We start from the raw sequence: 6000 nt of genomic DNA on the forward strand, positions 1-6000 counted from the left end.
CTTTATTGCATGTCACTGGTATAATGGTAAATTTGTCTTGAGTGTTAATGTTTAATTTGTAAAATTGGGAATATGTAGATTGGGAGTAAGGCTAGTTAAATGTGATTTTGAAATGCTTTATGGATTATTAAGTTGTATGGTCATTGGGAGTAAATATTTTTGCTGTGGGAGCACATAACAAATGTGGGTTGTTAATAGATTCTGAAATATTTCAGGATGCTTTAAATTTTACCTAAGCAGTTCTGACCACAGCCTGCAATTTCCTTTCTTCTCTAAATAACGCAGAGCTAATCATTAGTGCAGGTTCCATTTAGATTTTTGTGTGTGTGTGTGAGGAAGATTAGCCCTGAGCTAACATCTGTTGCCAATACTCCTCGTTTTTGCTGAGGGAGATTGGCCCTGGGCTAACATCTATGCCCATCTTCCTCTCTTTTATATGTGGGACACCGCCACAGCATGGCTTGATGAGCAGTGCATTGGTCTGCACCCGGGATATGAACCTCTGGACCCAAGGCTGCTAGATCAAGCAAACTTAACCGCTACACCACCAGGCCAGCCCCTCCATTTAGATTTTAAATTCCAAATTCACGGATTATGAATTGAGGTTTCGGGGATGACAATGAGGAGTGTGACTATCAACACATAAAGCAGGGACCCCAGGTTGTGCAGGGCTAGTGAGGCGACTGAGGCAGGGCTCAGGTTTCTGTCTTATTTGTTTTCATTTTTATTAGTGGTTTGGTTGAATATAATTCACACACTGTAAAATTCACTCAAAGTGTACATTTCAAAGGTGTTTTTTTTTTTATTTTTTATTGAAGTTTTAATGGTTTTTAACATTGTGAAATTTTGGGTTGTACATTTTTGTTTGTCCATCACCATATATATGACTCCCTTCACCCCTTGTGCCCACCCCCCACCCCCACTGCCCCTGGTAACCACAGTACAGTTTTCTGTGTCCATGTGTTGGTTTATATTCCACATATGAGTGAGATCATACAGTGTTTGTCTTTCTCTTTCTGGCTTATTTCACTTAACATAATACGCTCCAGGCCCATCCATGTTGTTGCAAATGGGACGATTTTGTCTTTTTTTTATGGCTCAGTAGTATTCCATTGTATATATATACCACATTTTCTTAATCCAGTCGTCAGTCGGGGGACACTTAGGTTGCTTCCACTTCTTGGCTATGGTGAATAATGCTGCAGTGAACATAGGGGTGCATAAGCCTCTTTGGATTGTTGATTTCAGGTTCGTTGGATAGATTCCCAGTAGTGGGATGGCTGGGTCATAGGGCATCTCTATTTCTAATTCTTTGAGGAATCTCCATACCGTTTTCCACAGAGGCTGTACCAGTTTGCATTCCCACCAGCTGTGTATGAGGGTTCCTGTTTTTCCACATCCTCTCCAACGTTTGTTGTTTTTTGTCTTGGTGATTATAGCCATTCTAACAGGGGTGATGTGATATCTTAGTGTTGTTTTGATTTGCATTTCCCTGATGATTAATGAGGTTGAACATCTTTTCATGTGCCTATTGGCCATCTGTATATCTTCTTTGGAGAAGTGTCTCTTCATTTCCTCTGCCCATTTTTTGATCGGGTTGTTTGTTTTTTTGTTGTTCAGTTGTGTGAGTTCTTTATATATTATGGAGATCAACCCCTTGTCAGATGTATGTTTTGCAAACATTCTTTCCCAGCTGGTGGGTTGTCTGTTCATCTTGATTCTGGTTTTGTTTGTCTTATAGAAGCTCTTTAATCTGATAAAGTCTCACTTGTTTATTTTTTCTTTAGTTTCCCTAGTCTGGGTAGGCATGTCATCCGAAAAGATTCCTTTATGACCAATGTCAAATAGTGTGTTGCCTGTATTTTCTTCTATGAGTTTTATAGTTTCAGGTCTCACCTTCAGGTCTTTGATCCATTTTGAGTTAATTTTTGTGAATGGCGATAGCAGATGGTCCACTTTCATTCTTTTGCATGTGGCTGTCCAGTTTTCCCAACACCATTTATTGAAGAGACTTTCCTTTCTCCATTGTATGTTCTTAGCACCTTTGTCGAAAATTCGCTGTCCGTATATGTGTGGTTTTATTTCTGGGCTTTCAATTCTGTTCCATTGATCTGTGTGTCTATTTTTGTACCAGTACCATGCTGTTTTGATTACTATTGCTTTGTAGTATGTTTTGAAGTCAGGGATTGTGATGCCTCCTGCTTTGTTCTTTTTTCTTAGGATTGCGTTAGCTATTCGGGGTCTTTTGTTGCCCCATGTAAATTTTAGTATTCTTTTTTCTATTTCTGTGAAGAATGTCATTGGGATTCTGATTGGGATTGCATTGAATCTGTAGATTGCTTTAGGTAATATAGACATTTTAACTATGTTTATTCTTCCAATCCACGTGCATGGGATATCTTTCCATTTCTTTATGTCATCATGGATTTCTTGCAATAATGTAGTTCTCATTGTATAGGTCCTTCACCTCCTTGGTAAGATTTATTCCTAGGTATTTTATTCTTTTTGATGCAATTGTAAATGGTATTATCTTTTTGAGCTCTCTTTCTGTTAGTTCATTATTAGCATACGGAAATGCAACTGATTTTTGTAGATTGATTTTGTACCCTGCAACTTTGCTGTAGTTGTTGATTATTTCTAATAGTTTTCCAACAGATTCTTTAGGATTTTCTATATATAAAATCATGTCATTTGCAAATAGTGAGAGTTTCACTTCTTTGTTACCTATTTGGATTCCTTTTATTCCTTTTTCTTGCCTAATTACTCTGGCCAAAACCTCCAGTACTATGTTGAACAGGAGTGGTGAGAGTGGGCAGCCCTGCCTCATTCCTGTTCTCAGAGGAATGGCTTTCAGTCTTTCCCCGTTGAGTATGATGTTGGCTGTGGGTTTGTCATAAATAGCCTTTGTTATGTTGAGGTACTTTCCTTCTATTCCCATTTTGTTGAGAGTTTTTATCATAAATGGATATTGTATCTTGTCAAATGCTTTCTCTGCGTCTATTGAGATGATGGTGTGGTTTTTATTCTTTGTTTTGTTGATGTGATGTATCACGTTGATTGATTTGCGGATGTTGAACCATCCCTGCGTCCCTGGTATAAATCCCACTTGATCATGGTGTATGATCTTTTTAATGTATTGCTGTATTCGGTTTGCCAATACTTTGTTGAGGATTTTTGCGTTTATGTTCATCAGCGATATTGGCCTGTAATTTTCTTTCTTTGTATTGTCTTTGTCTGGCTTTGGTATCAGGGTGATGTTGGCCTCGTAGAATGATTTAGGAAGTGTTCCATCTTCCTCTATTTTTTGGAATAGTTTGAGAAGGATGGGTATTAAATCTTCTTTGAATGTTTGATAAAATTCACTGGAGAAGCCATCTGGTCCTGGACTTTTATTTTTTGGGAGGTTTTTGATTACTATTTCAATCTCTTTACTTGTGATTGGTCTATTCAGATTCTCCGTTTCTTCTTGGTTCAGTTTTGGGAGGTTGTATGAGTCTAAGAATTTATCCATTTCTTCTAGATTATCCAATTTGTTGGCATACAATTTCTCATAGTATTCTCTTATAATCCTCTGTATTTCCATGGTATCTGTTGTCATTTCTCCTCTTTCATTTCTAATTTTATTTACTTGAGCCTTTTCTCTTTTTTTCTTAGTAAGCCTGGCTAAGGGTTTGTTGATTTTGTTTATCTTCTCAAAGAACCAACTCTTTGTTTCATTAATCCTTTCTACTGTTTTTTTGGTCTCAATTTCATTTATTTCTGCTCTGATTTTTATTATTTCTCTCCTTCTGCTGACTTTGGGCTTTGTTTGTTCTTCTTTTTCTAGTTCTGTTAGGTGTAATTTAAGGTTGCCTATTTGGGCTTTTTCTTGTTTGTTAAGGTGGGCTTGTATCGCTATGAGTTTCCCTCTCAGGACCGCTTTTGCTGCATCCCATATGGTTTGGTATGGCATATTTTCATTTTTGTTTGTTTCCAGATAGTTTTTGATTTCTCCTTTAATTTCATCAATGATCCATTGGTTGTTCAGTAGCATGTTGTTTAATCTCCACATTTTTGTCACTTTCCCAGTTTTTTTTTCATGGTTCATTTCCAGTTTCATAGCATTATGGTCTGAAAAGATGCTTGTTATGATTTCAATCTTCTTAAATTTATTGAGGCTTGCTTTGTTTCCCAACATATGGTCTATCCTTGAGAATGTTCCATGCGCACTTGAGAAGAATGTGTAGTCAGCTGTTTTTGGGTGGAGTGCTCTGTATGTGTCTACTAGGTCCATCTCATCCAGTTTTTCATTTAAGTCTACTATTTCTTTATTGATTTTTTGTCTGGATGATCTATCCATTGATGTAAGTAGGGTATTAATATCCCCTACTATTATTGTGTTGTTGTTAATGTCTCCTTTTAGGTTTGTTAATGGTTGCTTTATGTACATTGGTGCTCCTATGTTGGTGCATATATATTTATGAGTGATATGTCTTCTTGGTGGAGTGTCCCTTTTATCATTATATATTTCCCTTCTTTGTCTCTCTTAACCTGTTTTTTCTTGAAGTCTACTTTGTCTGATATGAGTATGGCAACACCTGTTTTCTTTTGTTTGCCATTAGCTTGGAGTATTGTCTTCCATCCTTTCACTCTGAGCCTGTGCTTGCCTTTAGAGCTGAGATGTGTTTTCTGGAGGCAGCACATTGTTGGGTCTTGCTTTTTAATCCATCCTGTCACTCCGTATCTTTTGACTGTGGAGTTCAATCCATTTACATTTAGGGTAATTATTGATATATGAGGGCTTAATGTTGCTGTTTTGTCACTTATTTTCTGGTTCTTTTGCGTTTCCTTTGTTTCTTGTCCCATTTGTTTCGGACTGCCAATTCAGTTTGGTTGTTCTGTCTTATGACTCTTCTAGTTTTCTCTTTGTTTATCATATGTGGTTTTGTTTTGATTATTTGTTTAGTGGTTACCTTGAGGTTTGTGTAAAAAATCTTGTGTATGAGATATTCCATTATCTGATGGCCTCCTATTTCCTTATACTAAGTCAATTCAATCACTTTCCTCTTCCCCTTCTAAGTCGTTCTTCTTATACCTTATTCTATCTTGTGTTGTGGCTGTGTGTTTACAGTGATGAGGTTAAATTTATTTTTGGTGAATTCCTTCCTTTGATCTTTGATTTTGGTATTTAAGTGGTTGCTAACCTATTCCAGTAAAGATCTACTATTTTTCTGAGTTTGTCTACCTATCTTTCTCCTTGCTCCAAGCTTTGTATTCCCTTTCTCTTCTTTTTTCAGGCCTGAGGGCCTTCTTGAGTATTTCTTGTAGTGGGGGTCTCGTGGCCATGAACTCCCTTAGCTTTTGTTTATCTGGGAGAGTTACTATTTCTCCATCATATTTGAAGGATATTTTTGCTGGATAGAGTATTCTTGGCTGAGTTTTTGTCTTTCAGTATTTTGAATATATCATTCCAGTCTCTCCTAGCCTGTATAGTTTCTGTTGAGAAATCCGCTGAGAGCCTGATGGGAGTTCCTTTGTACGTTATTATTTGTTTTTGTCTAGCTGCCCTTAATATGGTTTCTTTGTCATTGACTCTGGCTAGCCTTACCACTAGGTGTCGTGGAGAGGGCCTTTGTCTGTTAATATATTTAGGTGACCTGTTGGCTTCGCTTACTGGTATTTCCTGCTCCTTCCCCAGATTTGGGAAATTCTCAGCTATTATTTCCTTGAATAGGCTCTCTGTTCCTCCTTCACTCTCCTCTCCCTCAGGAATACCTATAATTCTTATGTTACATTTCCTAATAGAGTCAGATATTTCTCGGAGACTTTCTTCATTTCTCTTTAGTCTTAGTTCTCTCTCCTCTTCCATCTGGAGCATATCTGTATTCCTATCCTCTAAAGTGCTAATTCTTTCCTCCATATTGTCAGCTCTGTTCTTTAAAGATTCCAGATTCTCCTTTATCTCCTCCATTGTGTTCTTCATCTCCATCAGCACTGATTGGTTTTTCTTTATGATTTCAA

Source organism: Ceratotherium simum, chromosome 1 (genome assembly GCF_057802395.1).
Source record: "Ceratotherium simum simum isolate JZ-2026a chromosome 1, ASM5780239v1, whole genome shotgun sequence".
Taxonomy (NCBI): Eukaryota; Metazoa; Chordata; class Mammalia; order Perissodactyla; family Rhinocerotidae; genus Ceratotherium; species Ceratotherium simum.